This window comes from Oreochromis niloticus, linkage group LG17 (genome assembly GCF_001858045.2).
Source record: "Oreochromis niloticus isolate F11D_XX linkage group LG17, O_niloticus_UMD_NMBU, whole genome shotgun sequence".
Lineage (NCBI taxonomy): Eukaryota > Metazoa > Chordata > Actinopteri > Cichliformes > Cichlidae > Oreochromis > Oreochromis niloticus.
In genome coordinates this window covers 15,280,868-15,297,989 of record NC_031981.2, presented here as the reverse complement: position 1 = coordinate 15,297,989, position 17,122 = coordinate 15,280,868, and the positions used below count along the sequence as shown (strand labels likewise).

The 17,122-nt window shown below is 39.4% G+C and overlaps 1 protein-coding gene across 3 annotated transcripts in view; it reads right to left on the bottom strand.

Moving 5' to 3' along the window:
- The window catches only part of chrm2a (cholinergic receptor, muscarinic 2a), a 94,422-nt gene that overhangs the window by 50,980 nt on the left and 26,320 nt on the right, over window positions 1-17,122 (bottom strand). For all 3 annotated transcript variants that reach the window (XM_013275588.3, XM_025899317.1, XM_025899318.1), the window contains exon 2: window positions 8,412-8,556. The gene's annotated coding sequence lies outside the window, so the exon portion shown is untranslated. The remainder of the gene's footprint in view (window positions 1-8,411; window positions 8,557-17,122) is intronic.

Genomic DNA, 17,122 nt, shown 5'->3' with positions numbered 1-17,122 from the left:
TTGTGGGCCTGATCTAAGACAACATCGAGACGGCCTACCTGGAGGAGATTAGGAACCTGGAGAACTGGTGCCAGGAGAATAACCTCCTCCTAAATGTCAGCAAGACTAAGGAGCCGATCGTGGACTTCACTACAAAGCAGTTGAGGAATTACAAGCCCCTCATCATCAGTGGCACGCCAGTGGAGAGAGTGGACAGTTTCCGATACCTGGGTGTCCACATCACTCAGGACCTGTCATGGTCCTGTCACATCAACACCCTGGTTAAGAAAGCCCGTCAGCGTCTCTTCTTCCTCAGAAGACTTAGAGACTTCCATCTGCCACTGAGGGCGCTCAAGAACTTTTACTCCTGCACCATCGAGCGCGTCCTGACGGCAAACATCTGCACCTGGTTTGGGAAAAGCACCAAGCAGGACAGACGAGATCTGCAAAGAGTGGTGCGCTCGGCCGAACGCATCATTCAATCAGAGCTCCCTGACCTGCTGTCCATCTCCACCAAGCGGTGCAAGTCCAAAGCTAGGAAGATTATGATGGACCTCTCCCATCCCAACAATGGACTCTTCTCACTGTTAAGGTCTGGGAAACGCTTCCGCTCCCTTAAGGCCAAAACAGAGAGAATGAGGAGGAGCTTCTTCCCCCAGGCTATTTGGGCCCTGAACCAGGTGTAGGACTGGACTCTCCCACACACATCACATCACCACACGCACTCTGGTTTTCTTTATGCATACTTCGTATAATATATAATCTTTATAATCTCTTTCTGCTATTTGCACATTTTTTACTGTAAATTTCTAAGTTAATTTGTAAATTTTTGTAGTAACCTGTAAATTGTAAACCTGTAAATTGTAAATACTGTAAAACAACTGTCATTTAATGGTCGGGCATTGCACAGCTACAAGCATTTCACCCCATGTCATACTGTGTATGGTTGTGTGTGTGTGACAAATAAAATTTGAATTTGAATTCACTGGTGACCTGTCAAGGATACCCAGACATCGATGGATGGACTTTTTCCTCATTTCAAACATGTTAATTTTAATGCATGGTCAGCGTGTAGAAATTATTGCTAAATGTAAGCCAGGGTTTTAAAAAACAGTTTAATAGTCACATTTATTTTACTTTCCTAATTGACTGGCCTTAAATCAGTGAAGAAGCTGTGACAAAAAGACATACACTGACAGGCAGTTTGTATTTTCGGCATAATGAGTCCAGTAGACCAACATTACACATCAATTTACTACTGAAAGAGGAGGTCCATTTGCATAACCCAGGGGGCACAGAGCACAGATAGTTTTCATCACTTGCCTTATACAACCCTGATCATTCCAAAGAATACAATTCTTTTCTATGTGATTAACCTCTTGCTCCTAGATTTCGATTGTGTCCCAGATTGGAATAACTTCGACTAATCAGCCATTCTCATGTCCATACTGATATCTCTCCTGATGTGATCTTCAGCATACTAAGACAAAATCTATATAGAATGCATTATTCATACTCCCAAAACAAGCCCCATGAATTGATTTATGATCACTGATGAATAATACATATATAATTTCAAGCAGTAAAGCTCTGGCAACCATACATCTTATTTCTTTTTTTCCCTTTTTCTTCTGTGAAGTATTTGTGAAGCAAGAACAGCAACACCTGGAAACATGAAACTTTTTAACACAGCCTTAAATTCCTCTCTGTGACTTTGCCCCCCGAAACTTTAGTTACTGAGCACATAGATGATGCTGTAATATTTAAGATAATGACTTGACCGCTATTTTCATGTCTTATTTCTAATAATCTAATTTCAGCATCTCATCAGAAATCACTGGAACAGCTATCCTAAAACTGAGGCTTATTTCTGGATTTTGCTGATCTTAACTTGATAGGGAAATTTCAGTCTGTCCCATTTTATGAGCCAATTACTTTTTATTAGAAAAAATGTCACTTTCAAAAATTTATAATAACTCTAACTGTGAGATATCAGCTTGAAATTCAAGATGTGTTGACTGAGCTTAAATAATAAAGCACACCATCTTTCACCACTGGGGGATTCCACAAAGACTTAGACTTCTGTGTTAAATCCATGTAGGCTCTACAGCCTATGCAATTGGCTGACACCACTGCCAGCATTTAACATGCCAATATCACAGCAAACTGTGTAGTAGACATGCCGGTGCACCGTGTCCATTTCACGCCTTTTCTCTCCAAAGTGTAAAAATGTACATGCATGCAGAAGTTGCAGTAAGCTGCAGTACCATCAGAGGGAGATGATTTATTTCAAGCCGATGTGAAAATAGTTACAGGAAAGAGCTAAAAGAGACATTATTAACACATTTACATATAAATGCATATTAGTCAGATAACTTAATTGTTTCTGACACAGAAAGACCCTGGAATGTACTTCATACTTAGCGACTTCTTGGCTTTAAATGTATTATCTCCCCCTGCTGGTATTAGAACTTCTGCATGCGTGTACATTTGACACTGGACACGTTGTGTCTACTACACGCTTTGATATCGGGCTGTTAATACAGCAGCATAAGTCTATTGCAAGCTGATATCTAACCTTTGTTGCAATAAGCCATTCCTCTTGAATCAGTTATTACCAAATCTAAAGTTCACGTTATAAAAATAATTAAAAAATAACACTTTCTTGCAAGAAATTCCCAAGGGTCACTGTAAAAGGTAATTACATTGTAAAAAATTTTAGTGTCTGACAAAAATCAATTTTAACTGCAAGCGTTTTACCTGTGATGTAATTTCCTTCATATGTGTAAAGGTACGTTTGAAGCTATTTTTTTCACCGTGGCTCATTAAGCCACACACTGGGCTTGGGATCAAATTCCCAGGTGGCCAAGACCACACTGTCAATAATGTAGCTATTCATAGATGTGGTTCATTTACAAGAGCTCAATTAAATCTGTTTAAAAATAGTCGGAATTCTTGGAACTCTTATTGGAATCTTATCATTTCTCTTTTTCTGCTGCTATAGTTACTGATTTCTGTATCTCATTATTCTCAGGGACTTGATCAAGTAATAACCCTCATGTGAATGACATGTGGCTTTAATAATTGGTGGTTGCCAGGACACGTATCCCCCGCTTCTGTTGTAATGCATGTTGAGAGGAATGGAGGTCAGGAAGTGAGAGACGCCTCAGGTAGCTATTCTTGGCCTTAGCTTCGAGTCATTCACATTCTCTAATTGCTCAAGTTAACGTGCGACAAAAGACGAACAGCAGCCCTTCGTCTAGCAAAGCAAACGGCGAGCACTGCACACGTGCTTCACATGGCGGAAGAGAACAGTTTATATGTTGACATTTACAACCTAATTAAAACCAACAGGGGAAATGAACCACACAGGGTCAGATGCTTATTCACACAAGTATTTACACACAAAATAAAGTATACTAGCACTTGCACAGACAATGGCACAATCCTGCACACAGTTTAAGCACTCTGCACATTTGCTAATCCCACCCAGCTGGAAAACCTGCTCATTTGAATCACTAAAATCCTAAGATGATTAAAATATATTACCATGTCAGAGAAATTCATACTGGTAATATTAAAGATGTATATATGCACATAAATTCCCCAAAGCCCCCCTGCGTTTTGATTAGCAGATGAGAGAAAAAAAAACTGTAGGTAACAAATAAAATGAATCAAAGGTGGAATTTTAAACAGTGTAAAGTTGTTATAAGAATACATTTGCACATCGTTGCAGTATTTGTTCACAAGCACGGACTAAACTACCCGGGGCGGAGCAGAGTCTGCTGTCACATCTAACTTATCAAGTAGGAACGTGCCTCTCAGCCACTTGTTTCAGTTTTTCTATGGTAATAGAGGACATGAACTGAACTCTAGTTCTTCAGGGTGAAGGACTTTTTTATGCAAAGTCTGTGAATTGCACCACGGTTGTTCTTCCTTCATTTGATGTAACTCTTGATTGGAAACCAGCGTAAGGAAAATCTCACTTTGGTTTCACGTTAACAATATTATGGGTGCACAGATTCCATGTCATTAAATTTCTTTGTAAGGAACACAGCATATTCTTCACCTTGCTGTGACATCAAATGCCACTGCAATAAAGTTTGTTCATTAAAAAGCCCTTTAAGCTCTTCTCTGCAAAGAAGAACACCATCTAGACCTTATAGTTTAGTTAAGCTCACACATGAACGCGCTTGCCGTGATGTCATGGTGTTTGCTTGTGCAGAGCCTCCTGTCATTACACTGTGTTGTGAGTACAGAAAAATTACATGCATTATGCTTGTCCTGCAGTTCATTGCGGCTCTTATATTTGTTTATTTAAATCAATTTGTTGAGGGAAAATGTATATATATGAAGTTTTATATATGCCTAAACATGGTTGTTTTGTTTTTTTGGGGTTTTTTTTTTACATGCATCCAAATTTTGTCTTATGAATCCAATAGGTGTTTGTTTAGTGCATGTTAATCATTTGCAGCTGGCTTTCCTTATCTTATTGTCATGGGTAATTGGTTATGCAGCACATGGAAACCAGAGACCTGCAGGCGACACAGAGGAAGAGGCACATTGGGATGGAAGAATCTGCGATCACTGAAGCGTGTCAAACATTTTTTCCCCCCTTTTCCCTCCTTTAAATTGCTATATCTTGTTTACCTATTAATTTCCCCTTCTCCTCAAACCTATCACAACCCTCCCAAGCATCTCTTTATATTTTACTTTTAAAAATGTGCAACTTGAATATATACGCCTTCATTCCATCTGTCTCGCCTCTCCTTAATTTTCCTCTTTATTCTTACTCCTACTCAATCTGACAGCGAACCCATATCTCGATTAGACCTCTGGAAATGCCTGTGCAATTTCCTGGAAGATTATAGTGATGGATTTACACAATATCAATCAGAGCAAAGATGTGGCTCAAAATAGCCCTCTGCTACTGGCAGGAGATGTTTTGGAGCGGTGGTCAAAGCTCATATTTGCTCGACTACTTTCTTTAAGCACGTAGTCAAAAATTGATGTTTTTTTAATTATATGAAACAAGCTGTTACAGTGATTTTAAAAAACTAGTGGGCCTCCTGACAGCAGTTACCTCAAAGCAAGATGAGCCATTCCCTGGTGACTTTTCATCTAATTTGACTAGTATTTCTCTTGCTTCCCTCAACAAACTACTCTGAATGAGGTCACATTCCTCTGACCTCGGGGCATTATTACCCTGTAATCATGTGTTGCTCTGCATGGCTACATTTGTTATTTCTCGTTGACAGCCTAATGTTAGAAGAAAGCAATTTTACCTGATGGATGATCATAAGACTGGGAGAGGCTATATCAGCTTCATGCCTCACCAGTGAATTATGCACAACAAAATCCCATAGATGCCTGAACCAGCTGCCCACAATACCTGCCTTCTCAAACCAGCTCTACACACTAGGTATTATTGCCAGAGGTGTGAGGACTTTTCGGCTTGTCAGAATGTGCATGAAGATCATTCATTACCGCGGTATTTGCTTGCCTTCTTAAATCAAATAGGGTGCCAGTCCTTACATTACAATGTTGTCATGAAATATTGTTGACTTATTTTTAAGCAGCATAGGTTGGACAACTGATTCATGGATCTCAGGGCGTTCATGATCACACAAATCAATCGGCACTGCTCCTCTGGCCCGCACTTTGTCTGTTGGCAGCAATAGGGATAATGTGTCAAAGTGGGCCTCCTCCATCTTGTCACTTTAAGTGCAATCAATAATGCTTCCCCACCAACTGAACGCCTCTGAATATCAGCCCTCCCCTCGCCTCGTACTGGGCCGAGCATTTCAATCAATATTTGACTGGGGGGCTAAAACATCTGCAGGAGCAACAACAAAAAGCGAGGTAATATTAAATGCTTTACAATACACTGAAAATGACGCCACACTCTGCAGGACCGGCAATGTGATGGAAACCAAAAAAATAAATTAGAAATTGAATTCTCTGTGACGGTTGTGTCTACAAACGTCATGTTTGTGTTGTGTAGATTTTTACATGGTTTGAGTCTCAGCGGAAAACGATTTCACAGCCTGTCATAATTAAACAATCAAACTGCTATTTAACTTCAACTCAATTTAGCAAATCAAACACTGCATCACAGCTCAATCACTGCTACGGCATAAGTAAGTTTTATCTTTAAACACAGTTTTCCAGCAGTGTTTTACAGTGTGAATGTGTTGTCCCCACAGCCTCATACATCACTGTAGAGAATTCTCAATGTATGGCTTGCCGTCGGCTTCCAGACGGGTCCAATCAATAAAAGCTAGCCTCTGGCCAACATATCTGTAAATTAGTCTACCTAAAAAATTCAACAAGCCCATAGAGCGGTTAGATGTGTGCACATAGGTGCTTGGCCCTGGAAACGATTGTATTAATTGCCTCGGGGATTATGAGACACAGACCTCCACTCTCTCATGCATATTTGACACTTCTAGCAGTGCTCTCAAGCCCCCGTTGCAGCTAATGGATGGTGTTTGGCGCAGTGTTGCATATGTATTAGCTAGCAACTTATAAGTGGGCATGTAGTGAGCACATCCCCATGCATGCCTATGTGTCTGTGCGAGTGTGTCGCTTCTGTTATCCTGAGCCGGGCAGGGTAAGTGCAGGGCTGGGTGGTCAGGTTGCTGGTTCCTAATTGGTATGACTGCTCCCACTACTCTTGCCCTCACAGGCTGGCACTACCCTTCCCTGTTAATCTGTGCCAGGGATTTGGCTCACTTGACACTCAACTGACCTGACAGTCCTTTGGGTGTCTGTTGCAAACAAATATACACACAAATATGAAATGGATGACTGTACAGACTCTTAACCACAAGTACTCCAGCACAAAGAGACAAACTCTCATGCAAATGAGAGACACGGATATGCAGTCACTCAGACAAGTGCACGCACACATCAACGCAAAATCACAGTTCAAAGAGCCGCAACTCCATTTGAGATATGTTTCTGGACAGCATCACTATGATGTAGAGGGAGAGCTCTTGACAGTGTTGTTAGGGGAACGGCATCAAACAGTGGTGTGAGTATGTGTGAGTACGTGCCGATGCCACATCTGCTGATAATGTCCGCACGCAGCCCTCGAATGAGAAGTGAGCTTGTTGATATCAAGTACTTGCACATAGCTATACATGGTGTCCTTTTTGTCTGAAGAGCTCATCTGGCACGGCAGACTGACATCTGATCTGATGGGTTTTGAAACTTCTGAACATGACGCACAGCCTCAGAAACATGTTCTTGTCTAGTCACATATGCAAATATTTTATTAAGGGAGACTGACAGGGAAAACATGCTACGCAATTATAAAAGGTCTTCAAACACAGGGCATTAAATGAGTGTCACTGATGAAGCAATTGCTACAGCCTCTGATCAGAGGAAAAGCAGGTGTCAACTGCATTGCGAGAAGTCAACAAAGCTGAAAATTTGTGGTTTAGCAGCTGTAAAACTAATAAACTGGCTAAAGCGATGAAGCAGCAGTCTTAACACGATCAGAGGTGTCAAAGCTCTTCATATGAATCTGCATTAAGTAACAGTCACTTATCTAAAAAGGCAAGGGAACAACATAAAAAAGACGTAGTAATGCCTTATGTTGTTATAAGTGAACAGATGTTTACAGAGCAGACAATGAACAAATCAGCATTAACTTGGCAGCGTTCTTTCAAACTCTCGAGGGAACTGCTAAATTTCTCTTTATATTAGCCGTTGCTAAACATTTCTGTCAGCTGTTCAGTGTTAATGTGTGATTTATACAGTTTTTTCTAAAAAATATCAGTTGCTGCTGGAAATGAAGCTGATAAGAGCACCGAAACTAAACAAAACCAGTAAAGTCAAAGGTCATAAACCAGAAAAGTGAACTGATCAGGTTTAAACCTTAATTAGATTACAGATATATAAATGGTAGAATATAGAGCCGGTATCTTTAAAAAAAACTTTACTTCAACTGGACTGCTTTAAATTTCGATTGCTTTTTCATAAATACTACCAAAAACAGTGTCAGTTTAGTACGTGGTACCATGAATGAAAACTTACCTGTGATTCTCTGAAGTTTGAGTCTTTGCTCAAGGGTTCAGTGTGACTGTACAAAGACACGGTGAGCTCTCCTCTTTAGCTCAAGAGCTCATATGTAACTCTGGTAATATGTCACATATACACTTTAATAATGCTTCAAGGGTAGTCTGTGCATTAAGCTAGCTCAGAAATTCAGCGCACAAAAATGTAGGTTATTAAAAAAACAGGTATGAGTTTAGAGAGTGGGACAGATATTTCACTACAATAGTGGAACAGATGGGTCATAATTTGGAAATGATTCGTTTTGAAAATCAGAACTGAGGATGAGTTAATCTCTCGTGGGGTTTGACTTGGTCTGAGTAATAAGTGAACTTTCTATCACTGCAGAGTCAGAGCGCATCCGTACTTACAGCAAGTGTTAACCAGTCCGTTGGGCTTTCTCGTGCTCGGTTGACATATTCTGAGTGTCCGTTTAGTGTAGCACCAGAGAAGCTTGGTTTGACTGGAAGAGACTGGCTGATCAGGCTCCAGCTTCATGGTTAATAGCCATGGCCACTGCACAAAAACAAAGATGAAACAGAATGAGCAATAGAAAGCCTTCCAACTCAAGACACAGAACGCAGGTATTGGATGATTCTTCAAAACTCAGTAATCGATGACCATACATAGCAAGGCTTTGGGAGGTTTTTCCATCTGAACAGAGCCTGTACAATACAACGCCACTGTATAATACAACACCTTCTTGATTGATACTGCTCTTTTTTTACCTTACTTTTATCCATCCACATAATAGAACACAAAACTTAAATAAAGTGAAAGATGTGCATGCACAGTATCTTCACATAAATTCCTAAATCAATCCTCAGTTCCATCTCTGACATTTCTTTTTAAATTAAATTAAACCTCTATTTTCAATAAATTACTGTCACTCCCTGTTTATAATTGTAAAGACCATTTTATCATGTTAATAGTACAAATAAATAAACCAAAAAAAAATATTAACAAAGAAAGGAATCAACAACCATTCTGATATGGTCTTTATTATTGGCGACTATAGTGTTGCAGTGCATTTTTTCCCCGTAAATGTTCACAAGGAATCTTGGAGATAAGTCGTGCCTAAAAAATGCAGCGATTTCAGTGGACTTAATGCTGTCAGGAGCACAATCATCATATTGCTGCACCCGTATTTTCTAAAATAGCCATTCTAATGAGAATGTCCCGTCTGTGCAATCAAGGACTCTGCTTGCTTCTCGGCAGGACACTACCTCTCATCTGAACACATGCGCACACATTTGGGGATGGGACTGATGCAGGAATTTCTTTGTCTTTATTTTGTCATTGTTTTGGAGTGGAGGCTGGTGATGGCGTAATGTACAGCTTGTTAATTGTAACTATGAATCCAAAAATCAAACTAAAGTTTCTGCTAGGACTTAAATAAGCTTTAGCTCACAATCCAGCACTTCTTCAACTCTCTGTCCTAAGACAGTGGTGCTGTATCAAGGGCAGAAAAGTGTCATAGACCACTTTGTAAATTATACAGTACTCAGTCCCAGGAGACCTATAATCCTCATTATCCATAATATATACATCCAGCATGAGAACCAAAGAAAATGACGATGGTTCTGACTGCTTCTGATGTAAATGATTGTGGCCTGACTTCACTATATGTTCGCACCCTCTATGGCAGCCACAGCCCTCTGAGACCATTATCCCAGAGTGCTGAAGCACTCTCACCCATATGGACACTAACAGGCACACGTCATGTGTGTAAATTTTACACAGAACTCTTCACAGGAACCCAGGCAGTTTCAAAATCCATCTAACGAAGACTTGTACACTTCATGGAAATAACAGCTGCCGCTTGTGTCTTTAGTACATGAAGGGCAAGCATGTAAAAAAAAGATAAAGAAGATACCTTCTTTTGAACTGTGGATGAGCAATAACCTTAGTTTAAGACGCAAGGGGAGGGGAAGACACGAACAGGTGATAATAGGGTAAATCCTGAGTCCTGAGGCCACAGTGTCTAGTACACTAAGTATGTGTTGCTGAAAAGATGTAGCATCATGATAACAACTTGTGTTTATGCAACGTCGCCGCACGGACGCATTACTGTCTGCACCGTGTCAGTCATGTTTTGACTAATCACATAACAGAAGATGGCAGAGAAATCATAGGACCCCCACGTTCAAAACAAAACAGGTGAGGTGAAGGGAATTTTAGCAGAATCCAGGCACCAGCAGGGCTTTTAGTGATGGAAAGATTTCGGGAACGCTGGAAGGTGAAACATGCTGAGGCTGGGTGACACACCACTGTTGTCTCAAACAGTTAGACAATACATTGGCCAAATTATTTCCCCGTGGTGAAAATCTGCCTAATGATCCTTGTCTCTGGTGCTCTAATTCATTTATTATGCTAATAGGAAAAGCCTTTAGTCTGATCAGACATTGCATAAACTTAAGTGTGCTTCAGTGTTCTCTAATCATGTAGGAAAATGATTTGAAGGCTCCTAGCAAATCTGCTGCATTATAACACGATGGAAATTATTCACGAAATTGTCAGATCACAAGGGTTTTAAATATCTAATAGGCAGCTTTGGACGGGGATTGCAATCTTCCTGGCCAACAGCCATTTTAATCCTTCATCAACAAATCTGAGAATTCTGAATAAACGCTCTGTAAGGCTAAACATACAGAGCTGAGAATGGCTCACGGTAGTCTGGCATGACCTAAGGTAAGTTTCTTTTCTGCTGCAAGCAGTGGGCTTACTGTATATGTCAGTAAAAAGGGCCATCAAGGTTATAAAAATGCAGTGTAGGTTCTCCCTTGGCATATAACCCAGGCAGCTGTCTTTACCCACACACTATCACCTTAATCTCCCAAGAAGTACTTCAGCCTCTGGGGAGGGGGAACTCTGATTTAATAGAGTGACCAACCTGTCTAGCAGACTGTCATCACTGAGGAGAACTAAACATTTGGTAAAGAGCACACTTCCTGACTTGCTTCTACATCCTGACACTTGTCTAAGCCCCCCAAAGATGTAGGAAAAAATGTTGTTGTCTGGTTAGCGAGTATGTTCGGGCAGCCCGGATTATTTTTCAAATCTTCTGTAGCTGCACGAATATCACAAACCCTACATTTTATGGTTGGAAGCTTCAAACTTAATTTTATTTGTGTCATTGTGTGGATGATCGAATTTTATTCTTTATGTAAGGCAAGAAGGCAAGGCTGTCTACTAATCACATTTACATCTGATTACGCAACAAAAGATTTCAGATGGTGGTGTCTATTCTCGAAATATAGCTACACCAGTCAATCACATCAAAACCACCCGTTGCATAAGTACCTGGCCAATTCCAGTCTGTACAGGACTGTGCAGGGGTGTCATTTCCTGTAACTGTGACACCTGCAGAAGATCCTTTGGGAATTGTAAAAGGATTTTATTGCCAGATATCCATTAGATGTTCATTTGGTGTCAGTGCTTTGGCAGTACTGAGATGGGTCTGCAACTACCAAGTGCTACTTACAGAAGCTTGCCATGAACGCACTCAATTGACAATTTTTCTTCATGCAGCATTAATGTTGTAAGGGGGCACATTTTAAGATAAACCAATTAGACCAAGCCAACACCTCGGGCTCTTTGTGTTCCTCTGAAGTTTTGGCGTAATAGCAACGTGTGTTGTCTTACTAATACAAAGGTTACAATTGTTTTTATTGGTAAGTGTTCATGATTAGCATTTGTCTTTATTTTATTTTATTTTATTTTATGAATACCATTTTTGGTTATTGTTCAGATAACTTCCAGCTTGTGGCATGGACGGGTGTATTTAGCAAAATAACCAGTTACTGGATATACAAAGTATATATATACCGGTTGCATCATAGGTGTAAAGAATGCTTGAGAAACGAAACATAAATGTGTTTTTTAATGTACTCTGTTTTTTCTTTCTTTCAAGTTTCTATTCAGTATCACTTACTGAAGCACATTGTTATTTTACATTGTGCATTATTTACACCAGCTTTCTTTGTGTGTTGCTGCCAGCAGTTGTCAGTAGAATAGCATGTGACAGGCAGCAGATGCCGTTATCTTTGGGACTGACAAACCTCTTGGGGATCCAAACATAAAGGCATTAATCTGTTGCACTTTAACCTTTAAAACCTTTAAAGAAAATATCTAAAAAAAATATCTCCCAGGAGTTTGTGTTCTTAAGAAATGCTTAAGAACAAAAACGCCTGAAACAACAAAAAAAACCCTAACAAACAAACAAACAAACAAACAAAGATTTACTTTCCATCTCTGAATGTGAATAAGATCTCACCCAGTTTAGTTTTTTTCTTTTAATTCTTGAATATTTCCTACAGGTCAGAGAAGATTTATTAACACATTTTAACTGCAGCTAATAGTGTCCTTTAATGGAATTAAGGTATCACTAAGTATTATTTCAATAAAGTAATTTTGAAACACAATGTGCCTAATTCCTGTAATCCCAGTTGGGCTTTGTCTTTTCTTTGTTTTATGAGGTACTGAACTGAATATCTTTGAGTTTTATATTGCTGGTCTAATAAGTCAAACCATTTGAAAATTAACCACCTTTGGCTACAAGCATTGTGATTTTTTTGTATAGATCAGTCAGCGACCTAATTTAGAAATTAGTCAGACAAATAAGAAATAACAAAAGTAGCTTTCTTTGCAATCTTAACACAACTAAACTTGGAAGCTTAGTATTATTAGGTTTTCTCATGCTACTATTAATAGCAGTGATGTGTTGATAGTTATGCTATGTCATTATTTCATATAGAGAAAGTGTTTTTACAGCAAACTGATAAATTATTTTATTTTATTCAATTGATACAGTAGGTGCAGGCTAAACTGGGTAGTTTGCAGTATTACCATATAGATTACAGTGATGGACTCTTGCAGTGGTGCAGGGCAAACTGTGGTATCCATAGTCACTGCTAGATTAGGTCCTGGTAAAAGACAGGCATGGCACTCAGGATTTGCTGACTGGATATTCTCTACATGCAGTTTTTATAAACATCACGAAAAGCAAAAAATTACAATAATAAGAAACATGTGATAAATAAAATAAAAAAATCTGACACTGAGACATAAGAGAGTAGTATAGTAGAGTCACTTCAAAGTTCTTTGGGTTTATGGGTTGTGGTTTCCTTGGCAGTCGATAGTATAGTGGTAATTACTGTTACCTCAAAAGCAAGATGGGTCTGGGTCTCAACCTGTTGGCCTTTCTGTGTTCTCTCAGGCTACATTTTCTCTCAGGGTACTTCCACAGTCGAAGGACAACTAATGATTCTCAGTTGACCATGGGTGTGAATTTGAATGCATCTCACCTAATGTCAGCTTGGACTCCAGCCCCCATGACCCTGAATTGAATGGATGGATGTATGGATGACATTTTTGTCATTTTTTTACCTCAATATAAAACTTCATGAGGTCAAGGAAAGACTTTAAGGATTTAATTATATAATGGCAGATGTTGATGGGGATTTGGAATGTAGTGCAAACCATGTTTTGAAGATGGACTACAAAAAGCACATCTTAGATGCTTTGCCACATGTCTTTTTCACATGTTGTTTTATGGAAGCTATAAGTCATGAAATATTACTGTATTAAGGGCTACCGTGGTTGGGAAGCTCATCTTGTAACCGGAAGGTTGCCGGTCCGAGCTCTGTCTGTCTTGGTCGTTGTGTCCTTGGGCAAGACACTTCACCTACCGCCTACTGGTGATGGCCAGAGGAGCCGATGGCGTGATATTGCAGCCTCGCTTCTGTCAGTCTGCCCCAGGGCAGCTGTGGCTACAACTGTAGCTTGCCTCCACCAGTGTGTGAATGTGAGAGTGAATGAATAGTGGAATTGAAAAACGCTATATAAATGCAATCCATGATTATTATTATTGTATTACCAATGTTAAAATAGACAAAAAAGGGAAGTTACCAAATGTAACGGTGAAATAAGAGTGTTTGCTTTCATTTTTGCCACTCATATTGTGTCTTCTCGATGAAGAGATGATGTAATTAAACTTTTGCCTTCATTAAGACTCTCGGTATCTGTGACTGAAGTCAAACTAATTAATGATAATCCTAAAGGCTGGCAATAAAGGAAGGCTTAAAATGAGGACCTAACTAAAGCTGAGTTGACGCGCAAAATAATCTCGACTTTACTTTGATCATTTTGATACAGCAGTCTTCATACAGATATAGAAAACTGCTAGACCCGTCTGACAAAAGCAACAACTTCATAAAAAGCTGCTTTTACTAAATCAGATTAAAGCTCACAGTTAACCTGTAAAGTAAAGATATTATTAAAAGCTCAGTTGTATACGCATCTTAGCAAGTTATACCAAGAGATGGAAACACATCAGTAATTTACATGAAGATCTGCATCCTTTGTCAGTCATGTTGATCGTTTGTTTTCGTGAACTGTCAGATGGTGCATTGCTCTGAATTGTGAGGCGGCATTATCACCTTTCCTTTTCTTATGGATAGTCCTGTGTATTCTCTGCTAAGGGAGATAAGAAAGGGAGCATTCAAGCACCTTTTTTTCTCAGCAGTCAGACTTCAGCCGCATCTTATTACGGCTGTGACTTAGACAGTTTTCTATCTTTTAACACAGTAACCATCACAAGGAAGAGATCTGACCATGATTAGGGTTGACCACAGACCTGGTTGTGCATTAGTATGAATTTAGCTCACTACAGGTCACAAAAAAATAATAAAATTTGCCTACATAGAGAAATGCACATAGAAGGAAATGCATGTGCATTAAAGGAAATGAGGACAGGTGGATACCAAGCTACATTTGATATCCACAGAGATTAAACCAAGGGCGTAGATTTGGTTTTGGCATTGGTGGGGACGGATGATTCAACCACCGAATCCTGCCCTGTTTCTTTTTTTTTTTCCTTTTTGTCTTTGCTTCTTGATTAAAAAAAGGAGAAATATACTTGCCTACATATGCTATTCTGCATGCTTTTAAACAATTTAAAATTACAATTCATAGTTTTATATGTGAATTATATAATGTTAAATTACTATTAAACAAATGACTGACTAAGTATTTTAGACTTTAGTTTCCTTCAGCCATATTCCATATAAATCAGGTATCATACAAAAATAAAAGTAGCTTCAAATAGAGTCATGACAATTAAAGAATATGACTTTAAGGACTTAACAACATTACTTCAGTTATAGTACACCAACATCTCTGACACATTAGCACTAAGTGAACACTGAATGACCTGTTGGTTTTTGTCCATAAAACTACTCATCTAAGATTACCACAAAGTAAAAGATCTCTCAGCAAAATTATGCAACATTTTAGGCACTATTGCCCCGATCAAATCAGTGAGCTGGGATTTTTTATTCCAAACATGAACTACTGTTACAGCAACAGACATGGACTACTGGTGCCCCACACAACAACTCAATGTCCACTATGTGAAGGAGCCAAGCACATGCTCCTCTCGCTAACTGAGATAAACTGCTGGCATATTTGTTTTACATCTATACTGTCCAGTCTCTCCTGGTGGACATACAGCAGCATTGTTTAATCTCATTTGAGTCATTGTTAACCTTAGCTATGTTTTTAGTCTTCTGAGAGCACTGAAGCTTCTTTCAGCCTCAGTACATGCGTTTTATCCTCAGATTAAAATTATTATTATGTGCTTGATGTGCCTCACCTTTGGCCCTGGCTCTTCCCCTCTGACTGCACTAGGACATATTGCCACCTGATAAAATAACACATTGATTCGTGCCATATAAAAAGTGAGACATGTCAATTCAGACTCTTTGTCAAATATACACTAATGAATCAATTTACATCAGCAGCCTAACAACTGTCATGACAATACTAGTTAATCTATAGCACCAAATCATCAGTCAGTCACCTGTGACCTTGCCTCTTCACCTCTGTCCGAGCTACAACATGGCAGAGCTGCCTCTGTCACCTGATAAATAACAGTGAGACATTCCAAATACATGCAGTCACACATGTGCTTCAAATACAGTAATGAACCAACAAGTCATCATCCAATTTCACCAGTGATCTTGTATCACCATTACTCTCTGAGCTTTGTGTTGGTTCTTCTGTCACCTGACAAATAGGACATACATGACAATAAGAATAAAATGTGTAGCTGCTTCAGTGTTTCTGTCAGTTTGTGCAGATCTTGACTCATCAGTAATGTTTGTAGTGTGAGTGCATTTTTAAAACAATTTGTGCAAACTGCACTACAAGGTGGAATATTTGCAAAATCATGACTACCTCATGATATATTGTCTCAAAAATCAACCCTATGAATATGTCAGTACCATTAGGATGTAACATTTTGTCACCAACATTTTAACGTTAGACATAATTTTAACAGCCTCTGTAAACTAATATCCTGGCTTGCTCGAGGCTGCCGTTTTCTCTGACAGTTTCAATCAAAATTAGAAATGCTACTCTGAGACTGGTTCACACTGCAGGCGAAAGCGCATCAAATCCGATTTTTTTGACCCTATGCGACCCATATCCGATCATGGTATGATAGTTTAAACAGCACAAATCCGATATTTTCAAATCCGATCTGAGTCACTTTCGTATGTGGTACTGAATCCGATACATATCCGAAGTTTTAGAAAGCGACTGCTTGAACGGTCATGTCGCATTAAATCCGTCTTTTACGTCACTGACACAAGACAGACGCCAATTATCAGCGCCGGAGAAGCGCCAGAGAAGACATCGCGAACGCTTCCTGGCCATCCAGTGTAGATGTCAGTGAAACTGTTGGGAAGACAACGTGAACATTTTATTTGTGCTGTATAATCTGCAGATTCTGACAGAAATCTGCAACTATCCTTTGAAGCACCGCTCCTCTCTAAAACTGCAATAAGGATCATTATTAGGTTATTTACATTATTATGTAAATAACAGAATAATTTAAAGCAAAAATTGGGAAACGTAAAGTCCGAAGTCTTTATATTAAGGGCCATAAGTCAAACAATATTGTTTGCTCTGGGTCTAACCAGCGCGTTGTATGTGACATCTTTTGCGCATGCGGGCCGCTTTGAGCGTTCACACTAGAGCGCGTTTGCTGTCGCATTTTATTTGTAGTGTGAACAAACAG